General features: G+C 38.8%; 1 protein-coding gene across 7 annotated transcripts in view; it reads left to right on the top strand.

Moving 5' to 3' along the window:
- Positions 1-14,172, top strand: part of PHACTR2 (phosphatase and actin regulator 2) — a gene marked incomplete at its 3' end in the record, with an annotated part of 255,283 nt that overhangs the window by 102,957 nt on the left and 138,154 nt on the right. The window lies entirely within an intron of this gene.

Here is a 14,172-nt window from a genome sequence, read left to right as displayed (position 1 = left end):
ACAGATGAATTAAAGATATACATCTTAAAATTAAAAGTACCAGAAGAAAATATTTTTTAAAATGTAATATCATACCATTAGTGTATAAGTCATTCCTTAATATGACACTAATATCAAGATCCATAAATGATTCAAAGATCTAGCTACCTAAGAATGTGTAACAATACTCTCTCAGAATAAAAACAGAAAGATATTTTTTTTTAAACTGGAGAGGTAGAGAGAGTTATGCAGGGATAAACATGTTAGAAGCAATGACATGTATGCTTTTCCAGAATGTTTCTATCAAGATGTTTCTGTGGTCTTTTAACAGGTGTTCAGTGAGCATCTGACATGACTCAGGTCATAGATGAGACATAGGGGATACAAACTATACCCATATGGGGTCCCCAGAGAGCTTCCATTGTTATTATGTCTATGTCAGTAAATGGTTATTTTTAAATTATAAATGTCTCACTTCAAAGCCTCTCAATAGAACAAGCATTATCTAACATTAATATCATAGTTCCTTGAAGTTTATCAACTGTAATATAACTAAATCTAGTAGCTCCCAAGTACCCACAGTGTATAATGTGTGATAGACTTCAAAGATCTAACTGTCCTTATTTTTTACATACAGGCAAATATACAGGCACATATTTTATTATACGGCCACTTAGACATAACCTCATCCTTCAACTGCAGATGACAAACAATTCACAATAGCCAAACTATGGAACCAGCCTTGGTGCCCATCAAGAGATGAATGGATAATGAAAATGTAGTATTTATACGCAATGGAGTTTTATTTGGCCATAAAGAAAAACGAAATTATGTCATTTGCAGGAAAACAGATGGAACTTGAGGCTGTTGTGTTAGGTGAGAAATAAGCTGAACTCAGAAGGTCAAGGCTGGCATGTTTTCTGTCATAGGGGGAAGCCACAGAGGAAAAAGGAAAAGTAAGGTCGGGCAGGTGTCTCATGAAAATCGAAGGGAGATCATTGGAGTAGAGAGACCACAGGCAGTGAGGAGGGGAGGGAAAGGGACACACTGGGGAATGATATTGGTCAAGTTATATTGTATGTTTTGTGTATGTGCCAGTACACAACAACAAAGCCCACCATTATGTACAACTATAATGCATCCATAAAAAATGTGGGGGGAAAAACAAATGCAGCTGCAAAGAAGGTGTTTCATTTTGCACAATTCATCATTGACCTATAGTTCCCTATTCCGGGTTCATGGAACAGGAGAGATCATTAGAATTCCACTTTTCTTGAAATGTCAAGAAGGGCAGGTGCACTCTGACCTCAGCTTTAAAATTTAAGAAATAGAGGGGAGGATTTGAAGCTGCTCAACATGTTTCTCAAGGAATTTCCCCCAAGCATCTGAATAGCCTGAAAAATATGCAAGAAATGCCTTATTCTCTCTTGACAAGGAGTTATGCTCAGCATGCTAACTACAATGCTACAGCTTAGCTTTGGAATAGCAAAGAACATTTTCCCGTTCTTTGTTATGTTTATGTTAAAATAACAGTCTTTCAATCATTATTGTTCTGCATAGTCAACAGGTCTTAAGTACCCGCAGTGGGGTAAGGCTTACTTGTAAAGAATTTTAAAATGTGTTTTTAGCAAGGCTCTAAAGATTTAAGTCTTTGCCTTGTTGTCAACGGTTACATTTGTTTCTAAGGAGTAAAAAATACAAAACACAAAATTATTCCAGGTCCCCTGTGAAACTATAGAACATTCTTTGATGATGAGTTGTTGGCAAACTCCATTGATAATTGGAAATATTGTCAATTTATGGTACAGGCACTAAGTGTTATCTATTATGATGTGCATCCTTTTTTGTGAGGCAGGTACTACTACCCCCATTTTTCATTTGAATCAGGAAACTGATTCAAACCCAGAACAATCTGACTCCTATCATTAACCCTTACCTTTTGTCCTCTCAAAGTTTCTGCAGGGAAGAAGGGGAACGATTTAATATGCATCCGTACATCCCACTACAGTGTGCTTGCTCTGGTCTAACCTAGGGATGCCGCAGTGGTGAGGAAAGGCTACCTCCCTTCCCTCCTGGGCTTGCGTTTGACTGGGACAGATAAATGCTTAATTTAGGTTAGTGTCATGGGAGGAGAAAATAAAGGCAAGCAGATGGAGTCATGGGAATTTCAACCCATGAAAGGGTGGAGGAAGACCTCCCTGGAAATATGGTCACTGAAAGGAAAGGTTGGAGCACACAGGAGAAGGAAGACTTGCATTTCACGGGTCAGAAGGAACAGGGAGAGCCAGGGTCCTAAACTGGGAATATGCTTGTGTCCAAGGAACACAAATAACACCATCATGGATTCAAAAGGGGCAGGCAAAGGAGACCATGAGAGGAAATGAGCACAAAGGGCCAGTCAGCGCCAACTTAGGGAGGCCTTGTAGGCCATGATGTGGATTTAGGATTTTTTTTCCCCGTTAAATTACATGTGTGATAGGAAGCCAGTGAAGGGTTGAGTTTGGGGGTAGGTGAGATCTAATGACCTTAGCTGTGTGCAGAAAAGGCAGTGGACACAGAAGAGCGGTTAAGAGGTTGCTACTGTGCCCTGGGGGTGATGATTTGGGGGCTCTCTTTAAGAACTCAGGGGATTTATTTTCCAGCTGGTGACAGGCACAAAACTCATAACAGTAGTGGAACAGTCAAGACAGTGTCCTCTCAAGAAGGGTGTTGTTTGCTGCCAGTTCTTTCATGCATCTTCTGCACCTTGTCAGGGGACCACGGGCCCGGTGGTGACAGTGGGTGTTTTGAGATGGAGAAGGTGGTGGTAGCCTCATTTGCATTTCCTAGGGGGCTCATCACCTTGCCTTATTAACTAAGAAGAATCCATCAATTCTCAATAGGGTTCTCAAGAAAGCTAAAGGGCAAGGGAATAAATAGTAAGTGAATATGCCTGTCTCCCTCCTGGGAATCATTGGAAAGGGAGGAAGGTGAGGGGCCGAGAAAGCAGGGCAGGCTGATGTGGAGAGATGGTGGGCTCAGTGAGGAAGGACAGGGGAGCTGGCTGAGGCTGAGCCATGGAGGAACCAAGTCACTCACTACAATCTGAGAAGAAAGCATCGCAGAGCCAGTGGACTGTTCAACGGACTCTGAAGCAGCAGTACTCTCCAGGGGGCACACCATCACGATGGAAGTGGTCATTCAGATAGGCAGAGGACACTCTTCCTTCTCCCCAGAACTGGTGTGTCTGGGTGTCCCCAAGTGTCTGCTGCATGCAGCCTGTTAGATCTTGCCTCTTCTCTTGGTTTCCAAATGGCCTGTGCTTGACCACCCGCCATTGAAGGTCCATGGCTCTTCCTTCCCAAGAAATTCTACTTCTTTTGGTTTCTGTTTGTAAACAGTGACATTCAAACCCCAAGGATAGGGGCAGAGTGGATAAGCAGTGGGTATGTGTGGGAAATAGACCCAAATCTGAAAAAGAAAAATTAAGAAATGCTATTATGAGGCTTTGACTTTAAAATGTGGGTAAACTTTTTGATTCTTGTTCATACTGAATCATTGTGTAAGTGTGTGTGTGTGTGTGTGTGTGTGTGTGTGTGTGTGTGTGTGTGTCCATCCACTTTGAGGTTGGGTGGGAGTTTACCAGAGAACCTCAGGATATTTGGCCAAAAAGAATTGAAGGCACTACCTGATGGGCCCCATTTCTTGGCATGTGTTTATTAAACACAGATAAGTTTTGCTTTTGTTTTGTGATAAATGTTTTTTTTAATAAATTCTTCCAAGGAAAAGAGGCTTTACCTGACTGTCTGCAACAGGCAAGCCTCCTTCCTTCTCTCATCTAGATTATTTTAACTGCAGGGTTTTTTGTTTTGTTTGTTTGTTTTGGTACCAGGGATTGAACTCAGGGGCATTCAGCCACTAAGCCACATCCCCAGTTCTGTATTTTATTTAGAGACAGGGTCTCACTGAGTTGCTTAGCACCTCCCATTGCTGAGGCTGACTTTGAACTCACCATCCTCCTGCCTTAGCCTCCCGAGCCACTGGGATTACAGGTGGGCACCACCACACCTGGCTAGCTGGAGGGTTTTTGTGCCAGCATTTCTCAAATAAAAATCTCAATGTGAGGCAGAGGTGTTTTTCTTCTTGGGCTCTGTGAACTACCTGTGGACGTTTGCCGGTGCACACAGACACATTGCTTTTATTTCCCATCTGATGCAATCCTTCTAAGCCAGCTCAGTTTTCAGTTTTTGTTATAAAGCTCAGCGTTTCAGGAATCCAACTGTGCTGCTAACTGGTGAAGAGGACTAGAAGCTCTGACGATTCTTGGATAACCTGTGAAGGAAAAGGAGCTGAGATGGTTTTACCAAAAAAGGATGATTTGCACATCCAAAGACTGAATCAGTCCAATGCCCACCTGGAGATAAACCTTGGATGCAGTGTGTTGCTTGTGTGTGTGTGTGTGTGTGTGTGTGTGTGAGAGAGAGAGAGAGAGAGAGAGAGAGAGAGAGAGAGAGAGAGGGGAACATAATATGGTTGTAGTTTTATGAAATTCAGTTACTTTTAGCAGCCATTCTAAGTAGTAATTCATGGTCACTGAGCAGAGACAGCGCCCAGTAGCCTGTCAGGAACATCCATGTCATTTGCAGTCAAGTTAGGCTGGAAGTTCACTAAAAGACAATAGGAAAGTGCCAGGCATGCTCAGCAGCCTTTTCTCTCCTACCTGCAAGTTGCACCTGGCAAGTTCCCAGAGCAGGAGAGTTGCCCTTGATTGCATGCACCCTGTGGGATTATTGTCTCCTTGCAGGAGCATTGGTTCCGGGTGCCTCTGGACACAGCTGTCCCAGAAGTGGCCCTTATCATTGAACTCTGGTCCTTTAGAAACAAGGTCAATCACAGGATACATCAGGAAATGGACTGGTACTTAGCAACTTGGGTTGCTTTGAGGTTTGCTTCTGGATTTGGGTAAGGCTGCTACAACATAAGTGGCTTGGTCTCTCTACTCTTGTATAATGCAGTGGCTCTGACTCCTGTCCATGAACTCCTTCTCCTTGCCTTGAGTGCTTCTCCACTGCTGTTGGTACATCTCTTCCCTTAATAGACTGTGGAGATGGATGGGGAAAGGAAAGACTCCAAGCTGTTGGCACTAGTGCTTGGAAGACATAGTTTACTAATAGCCTGAAAGAATCCATGTGCCTCCCCACTTGGAAAGCTTATTTTAGACAGATAGTTTATATTTTGAATAAAAGGAATAGAATTGAGAGCCAGTAATAAACTCTCACATTTATGAAATATTGACTTTCAATGAGGATGCTGAGACAATCGTATGGAGAAAGAATCATCCTATCAGCAAACAGTGCTCAGGCAACTAGATATCCATGTGTGAATCCCTGCCTCACACCATATACAAAAAAAATCAACCCAAGATGGATGAAAGACCTAAAGGAAAGAGCTAAAACTACAACTTAGCAGAAAATATACATGTAAACTTTCGTGATTTGGGGTGAGGCAAGGGTTTCTTTAACATGACACCAAAAGCGTAAGAATCAAATGAAAAAATAATTTGAGCATTACTAAATTAAAAACTTAAGTACTTCAAAGGACACTATCAATAAAGTGAAAACACACCCCAAAGAATGGAAGAAAATTTTTGCAAGTCATATATTTTATAAGGGACTTATATCTGGAACATATAAAGTAAAATTACAATACAATAATGAAAAAGACACCCCAGTTTTAAAAATGGATCAAGGATTTGGTTAGACATTTCTCTGAAAAAGATATTTAAATTGTTAATGTACATATACAAAGATACTATCATTAACCTTAGGGAAATGCAAATCAAAATCACAATTAAAATTCCACTACATATGCACTAGAATGGCTGTAATTTAAAAGACAGATAATAACAAGTGTTGACAAGGACATGAAGAAATCAACACCCTCTACGCTGCTGATGGGAATGTAAAATGGTCCAGCCACTTTAGCAGTTTGGTGGTGTTTCTCAAACAACTAATCATAAAGTCACCATTTGACTGGCAATTCTACTCCTAGGTGTACACCCAAAGGAAATGAAAGCTTGTATTCACCAAAAACTGGCTCATGAAATTCATAGCAGCATTATCCATAATACCAAGGCAGAAACAAAAGTCCATCAAACTGATGAATGGATAAGTAAAATGTAGTCTATCCATATGGTGGAGTACATTGGACAGTAAAAAGAAATTAAGTACTGGTGCACACTACAACATGGGTAAGTCTTGAAAACATGATACTAAGCAGAAGAAACCAGTCACAGAAGGATAAATCTTGTATGGTTCCATTTATATGACTGTCCAGAATAGGCAAATTCCTAGAGGAAGAAAATACACTTGTAGTTGCCTAGGACTGTGAGCAACTATTGAGAAATGCAGTGATGCTGTTGGATGCCAGGTTTCTTGTTGCAGTGATGAAACAATATAAAATTAATTATAGTGATGGCCACACAACTGTACAAACATACTAAAAACTATTCCACTTTACACTTTAAATGGGTGAATTGTATGCTGTGCAAATTATATCTCGATAAAAAAATATTTCAAAATAAAAAAAGAGATGAACACAAAATATGGGATATGTCATCAATTATTGGTTTTCTTTGTATTTCTTTGATTTTATCTACTTTCCCAGATATTTCTTAGAGTGAGGGGGAAGGAAAACATCTGAACTAATTAAAAAGGAAAACTAAACAAAGATTTACAACCAATTGTATTCAAGCCACAGAATTTGCTAGGAAAAAAAATAACAGTAATATAGTGGTCTCATTTATGATTTATTTTTGTATGCCAGTTATTACCTTTCCATAAAATGAAAGTTCTTTGGAATTTTTAGAAAGATGTCCTTAGTCTCTTGGCCAAACGTTTCTACTGAAAATCAAATACAGTTTTCACCAAAGTTGCTTCCTACAAATATCCATATGAGAAGAAGAGAGCAAAGAGAAAGCTTTCTCCTAGATTGTGCCAAAAATCAGATCTCTATTAAAATCAAAAGTGTCTTCTATTCCAATAATGAAACTTTTTAAGTTACTGACTGGGAGATTTGTTTTTTTAAAATAAGGAACATCAGTGGAGGAAAAGTAAGTCCTGGGACAAAAGACATTCATTGACTTTCTTTTCCAAACCAAACTGCAGAAGAGACAATAGGCACAGAGGAACTTTCTTTGACCTTAGCAACTCACTTACCTTGAGGCTAAGCGTTCTCATCTGCAAACTGAAGGATCTTTCAAGTCTTTCCTAACAGTCTATGATTTTGTAATCTGATCCAGAATTCTCTGGGGCATCAGTGCTTCAAGAGGACACAGGTAGATGAATTTGTAGGTGTATGAATCTTGTGCCCAATGCATTGATGAATAGATTGCATTGTGGAATAGCAATTGCATGACTTTTCACAAACATCTGGAGCTGCAGCTGATGGCATAGCATTTTAAAATTAATGTCAATTTGAAATTTTATGTCTATTGGTTTTTGAACTCCATAAAAAGATAAGCACAACATACATGTTAATTCACAAACTTAGGTTCAAATACTTAACTGCCAGGTTCCAAATGAACAGTGGCTTGACTGGCCACAGTGAAAATCTAAATATTTTGAATGTTGGATGACCATAAATTAAATCTGAACCAAGTTCGGTATGGTTAAATTTTTTTTTTTAACTTTGCTTTTTAAAATGTAGACTAATTCACATACAGTAAAATCAATTGCAGATTTTTTTTTTTTTTTTTTTTTTTTTTTGTGGTGCTGGGGATTGAACCCAGGGCCTTAAGCATGTAAGGCAGGCACTCTACCAACTGAGCTATATCCCCAGCCCTAAACTGACAGATTTTTAAGAGAATGATTCAGTGAGTTTTGATAATCACCATACATCCATGTAATCCACACCCCTATCCAGATGCAGAATATTTCCATCTCCCAAAAGATCTTTCATGCCTTTCCAGTCAGTCCCCACCTGGGGACAAGCATTGCTGATTTCTTTCACCATGCATTTAGTTTCTCCCACCCAGAGCTCCAAACATGGAATCACGGAACACAAACTCTTTTGTGTCTGGTTTCTCTCATTCAGTAAAATGGTTTTGAAGTCCTCTGTTTTGTTGGGTTTATCAGTAACTTTTCACAATTTGGATTCCCTGAGAATAGATGAAGACAAGCATGCTGGGTACCCATTAGAGAGTGCTCTTAGAATCAATAGCTTTGGGAAGGGGAAGTGAACAGGAGTGAGTGGCGGGACAAGTGAAGCTATATGGCAGTCCTCCCCGCCAACCTTGGCTGACCCAGTGGGAGTACTGGCACTCAATGGCCCATCTCTGTCACCTCAAGTTGTGGCTTGGGAGCCTTAATGCCCACCAATGTTGGTCAGGCATTGGATATGGGCTGCTTCTCCAGGACGATGGTGGTAGACTCTAGTTTCAGCCAGAGGAACCTCCCCAAATAGGGGGACTGACAGCTGAGGGCTGTCTCTAGCATAGTCCTGGCAGGTGAAGAAAACAAAGCCTTTGTTCCTGAGAAAGGTCTGGAATGCACAACCCAGTGTTTTATTGTTGAGCTGTATTCCATTCATGGATATGCCACATTTTATTTACCCATCCCTTTGATTGACACTTGACCTGTTCCAGGTTTTGCTCTTAGAAATAAAGCTGTTTGAATGTCCTGGTATGAGCCACTTACCCCAACAACCCAGGAAGTTAAGGCCAGAGGATCATTTGAGTCAGGAGTTCAAGACCCACCGGGCAACGTAGCAAGATCACCATCTAAAAGTAAAAAAAAAAAAAAACTAAATCAATAGAGCTGCTATGAACATTCCTGAACAGACCTTTTTATGGATGTGTGTTTTCATTTCTCTTGGACAGATGACAAGTAGAACTTCTGAGTCACAGGATAGGTGTATGTTTAACTTTACAAAAACTGCCAGACTAAATTTCCAAATTCCAAATTATCATTTTCACTCCCACCAACAATGTATGAGAGTCCCAGTTGCTATATATCTGTGACAACACTTGGGATAACCAGTCTTCTTAATTTTAGGAAACACTTGAAACATTTCCCAACTAGTTGGATGGGATGTCAGAAGGGATTTCTGCTTGGGATAAAGTTTGGACTACAGAGACTTCAAATCTATGATATAGGAAAAGCATAATTTAACATTAACTTCTATAGCAAATCTTTTATTTAACCCATTGGCTTCCTTTGCTATTTTGGAAAGTACTTCTATATCCAATATTCTAAAATTACTTTAAATTCTCAAAGTTCAAGGTAAACTTAAATAGAAGTTAAAACTGAGCCTGATGTTAAACGTCTGATGGTAAAGGGGGTCCAATATTTGGAAATGATTTATAGCACTCAGGTTCTTTTTCCTGAGAGGTTTCTTTAAAACATCTGTATTCAGATAATGTGCTTTAATAGTAATTAAGTTGTACTGATCAACTACTCCTTGTGAAGCTGTGTTCTAATCATTTCACATACTTCAGTTAATCCTCAGTGATTCAGGTAGGTGCTGTCATGTCACCCCCGTTTGAAGGAGGAAATGTGAGGGAAATACTGGCTGCTTCATTCATTCAACAAATATGTACTGATTGCTACCATCATGCAAGGGGATTAGGCAGTAATCAAAAAAGTTCATTTTTCTCATAGAGTTTACATTCCAATAGTAGGAGGTTGGATCTATCTATCCACCTATTTATACAGAACGAGCCATTTCACTCTTCTTGGGCTCTCAACCTGTGTTCTTTGTTTTGAATAGTCATTAGAAAAATATAATGATCTATACTACCTATAGGTGGATGCCTAAGAGCTGCGGTTATGGATTCAAACAATTATTTAACTATCCGGAATAGGTCACAATTCAGTCCCTGAAGCTTGAGCTCACACTTTGGTCTCTTACAGATTTAAATGACTTCCTAAGGACTGCTTCTGCAATTGAGATATGCTGGGTGGGGTGGATAGTTTGACCATGTCGATATAATATTTGTGAACAAAATATGTCACATGATCAAAAAGCTACAGTTTTTTGACACATAAACACCATTCCCATCGGCTATTGATTATAGTCTATTTTTTCTGGCTCTGGAGCTCTCTGAGCTCACGAGAAAAATGTTAGGTTAACTATTCTTGGCTGCTAGAATGTCAGCCTGTTCTACGCTATATCTCTCTCCTATGATTCAGATTAGACTTCTCATACATGCTACTTCCTTTAGTCCTCCATGTTTACCTCGTAGATCTTCCTTCCATGTAATCTACATCCCCCTGCATTACATACAATACATATTACTGAACAATATTGCCACAAATTTAGTAGCTTACAAAAACACAGATTTTGCATTTCAGGGTAGAGAACAGTTTAATGGTGTCCTCAGCTTAGGGTTTCAGGTCCTCACAAAGCTGCTCTCAAGGTGAGTCAGTCAGTGAGGGCTGGGGGCCCACCCAAGACTTCCCGGCTCACATGGTTGCTAGCAGCATTCCTTTCCTTGCAGAATGCCACACTCTGTTTCTTGCTGGCTGTGAGCTGGAAGCTGCCCTCTGCTCCCTGCCTCGTGGGCATCTCCTTAAGCACCTCACCAACATGGCGGCTTCCTTCTTCAAAGGCAGAAGGGGAGAGAGCATTTTCTAAGGAGACAGAGGTTAAGTCTTGTATAACAGAACCACATTCACATAATCACATATATCCTGGCTAAAAGAAAGTCACAGGCTCCACCCACTCTCACGGGAGGGGATTACACAATGGTGTGAGCCCCAAAGCGCCACTTTTTCATCTGTCTCCACACCACAAATGTTAAGAAATGTTTATTGTATTACCTCAGTCCAATGTTTCCTTCCTCCCAAAGTAGAGTTCACTGGACCCTCCCCCCAATTTGTTCAAGTGCGTATGGTGATGCAGCAGTTAACGAAGGCCAATGTTTAGCTTTAGCACTGCTATATTTCAACCAAATCAATTTTTAACAAGACATAGGCCAATTAGTTCAGAAGAGAAACTGAACAGAGCTTTAACTGGACACATTGAAAATTTAAATGTATGGATTTAGCAGGTGAATATTAAATGTGGTTATGGCAATATTCAGATCCTATGTTTTCTCAATTACTTCATGCAAAAATGTAAGCGCTCACGTGTAAATGGTATTCTACTGACACTTGTGCGTAATGGTAGGCCTGAGAGCAAATCTATCCCCAGCACTTCTACTGTATCCTCAATTTCCTTTTCCTGTTTTCCCTCGTTTTTGCAGATGTGAACAGTGTATTGCTACAGACCAGTTCATTCATTCATATATAAAATACTGAGCACTCAGTCATGTGTGGATTCTGCTAGTGTTCCAGTGGTAAATAAGACATGGCCTCCACGTGACATTCAGTCCAGAGAGGGTGCTAGAGGAGGAGTAGCCATAGGTTAAATTCCACTAAGGAGGTTGCTATGGAGATATATAGATTAAGGGCCCAGAGGATTTGACATCTAGGTGGCCTATCCCTTAGAAAACAAAATGTAGAACAAGTGGAGTCCAGATATTGACAAGCAACCCAAGTAGACATGGAAAATAAAACCATGAAAGAAGGACAATGAGTCCTTAAGATAGTAATTAATAGAAGACAGGGACAAAAGTTTGCAAACCAAGGCTTTAGGGAAACATAGAACACACAATGGAAATGAGCCTTCAATTGTAAGTAACTACAGTGTCAGCAAGCTGTGAAAGTAAGTTTCAGTCTTCAGATGGCAAGACCAGTTGTCAGGGACTAGATATTTCTATACTGTCATAAATAAGGGAAGGGAACACAACTAAAGATTCATTGCTTTTGCATTAAATGAGACGCTCTAGATGAAGTTAAGACAACTATTTAACATGGGAACAAAGTAAAAATAATCACCCTAAAATCACAGACTACGGTGGGAAACCCATGTTAAGGTAAGCTGTTTTCTTTTTTTTTTTTTTTTTTTTTGGTCTGGATCTTTATTTTTATTTTTACAGACTGCATTTTGATTCATTGTACACAAATGGGATACAACTTTTCATTTCTATGGTTGTACATTATGTAGATTCACACCACTCATGTAATCATCCATGTACACAGGGTAATGATGTCTGTCTCCGTCTAGACTGTTTTCTTAGTAAATGTAGTTGAATATTATTTTTAGCACTGGTTCACAGAAACAAATCACTGGGTGTGCCACTGGTTTACAACACAGTATACATGTCTACAGAAACGAAATCAAATCGTCAGAAGAAACAGTAGAATCGTTGAGGCTTTATGTGTGGAGTATTTATAGCAAAGGGAAATCTACAACATTTTCTCCTGCTAAATAAATAAACCAATCTTTTGAAGTATAGCAACAGTTTTGCAAATAAAATAAAAACCTCTCATAAAAAGATTTTTTTTTCTTATCATCTACCAGGCCCTTTCCTAACTTCTAAGACCTTCCCTTGTGCATTCTCAAAACTAAAGGCCCTCTACTTGAAGAAGCTAGGAAAGGAAAAACCTTCAGTGAAAGAGTCTCATTGCACTGGGGAGCATGAATAGATTTAAAATGGCGATTTTTTATGTCCACTTCTTAATTGTGTGATTATATGATTTCTCCCTGAATAAATCTTGTTTTGATGAAAGATTAAGTCAGAACACCTGCTAGCTGCTAGGCTGCCTCCCCTCCTGGATCCCATCTTTATCACCTGTTTAGAGAATGTGTCAACCTTCCCTAATTGAGAAGTCATTTGCAGTTACTGAAATCCATTTTATATTAAAAAGTCTCTTCAATATGTTCAGCTTTCCCTAGAGGGTTGTTTTACTTGGAGGCATTTCTTAGGTTTAGATTTATGTCCTTAAAAAAACCAAGTATTTTTTAAGGAACTAACCTTGTACCTTTTTTTTTCCTTTTCCTGTTTTAAAATTTCAGGAACATAAAAGTAAAGAAAGTTGAAGTTAAGTCTAGCTAAGAAAACTACTTATTTTGTTTGTGATTCTCCTAAGATGTCATTTGGAGTTTTAAAGACACAATTGTACTACAAATAAAAAAAAAATATATATATATATATATATGACAGAAACATATTTAAAGAAAATAAAAATAAGCAGTGACTGTGTCTCATTGTCTCATTATTGAATGCTGAGCTATTTAATAAGGAAAGTGGTTTAAGTGATATTAAAACGCATCTGTATTTTCCCGTGAAAGCAAAACAGTAAGTTTTAAATCTCCTTCCTACTAGTGATGTTTCAGTTCTTGTAACTACCAGGTAATTCTGACTTTCATCTTAAATTGTCTTCACCTGTATTCAATTACTTTTTCAATTCATAGATGTGGGGCATTCCCTTAATATACTGAGTCAACCCTTGCTTTTCACTGAGATGAATCAAAGCACTAAATATGCCAAGGCAGGGATATTGTGTCTCTGGATTTTTAGATCCATTTTATTTCTGCCCTCATTTCTATTATTCCCTTTCTTAATCTGTTTTTCTTTTTCCCTCCTTTTTTTCAGCTTCAACTATTTAATACTTACTTAATTTCTTTGTGTGATTATATTAATCCTCCTTGAATAAATGCTTCTTGTATTTTAATAAATGCAGTTAAGATTTTAAATATATCTCTAATTACTATGTTAGCTTCACCCCACAGATTTTGTAGTATTTTCATAGTTGTTTAGTCCTAAATAACTCATAAATTACAGTTTTATTTCACATGTTATTTAGTGTGGTTTTGTACTTTTTTTTCCAGTTTTTAAAATTGCATAGTGGAGTTTTTATTTCTAATTATGTTTTTCTTATTGATTTCTCATTTAATGGAATTATAGCCAGAGATTGGGGATTGTGTAAATTGTGTAATATAAATTCTTTAAAATTCAAATTGAGATTTCTCTTATGATCCAGTATTTACTCAATGTGTACTGGCTCTTTCCTCTTGCCTTTTTTTTTTTTTTTTTTTTTTTTTTTTTTTCTTTTATCATTATTGAACCCAGGGCCTTGTGCATGCCAGGTAAGTGCTCTACCACAGAACAGCATCTGGTCCCTTTACTTGCTATTTCTTGAGTCCCAGTCTCTACATATATCTATGACATCAAGTTTGGCCAATTGGATCATTCAAATACACAACCTTAAAAATGTTTTGCTGGGAGTGGAGGGGGCAGGGGGAAGGAAAGATGGTGGAATGAGTCAAACATCGTTACCCTATGTGCGTGTATGATCACATGAATAGTGTGACTCCACATCATATATT

Source organism: Sciurus vulgaris (assembly GCF_902686455.1).
Source record: "Sciurus vulgaris genome assembly, chromosome: 7".
Classification (NCBI taxonomy): Eukaryota; Metazoa; Chordata; class Mammalia; order Rodentia; family Sciuridae; genus Sciurus; species Sciurus vulgaris.
Note: the sequence above shows the minus strand (reverse complement) of the source record. Positions and strands in the feature narration are given on the sequence as shown.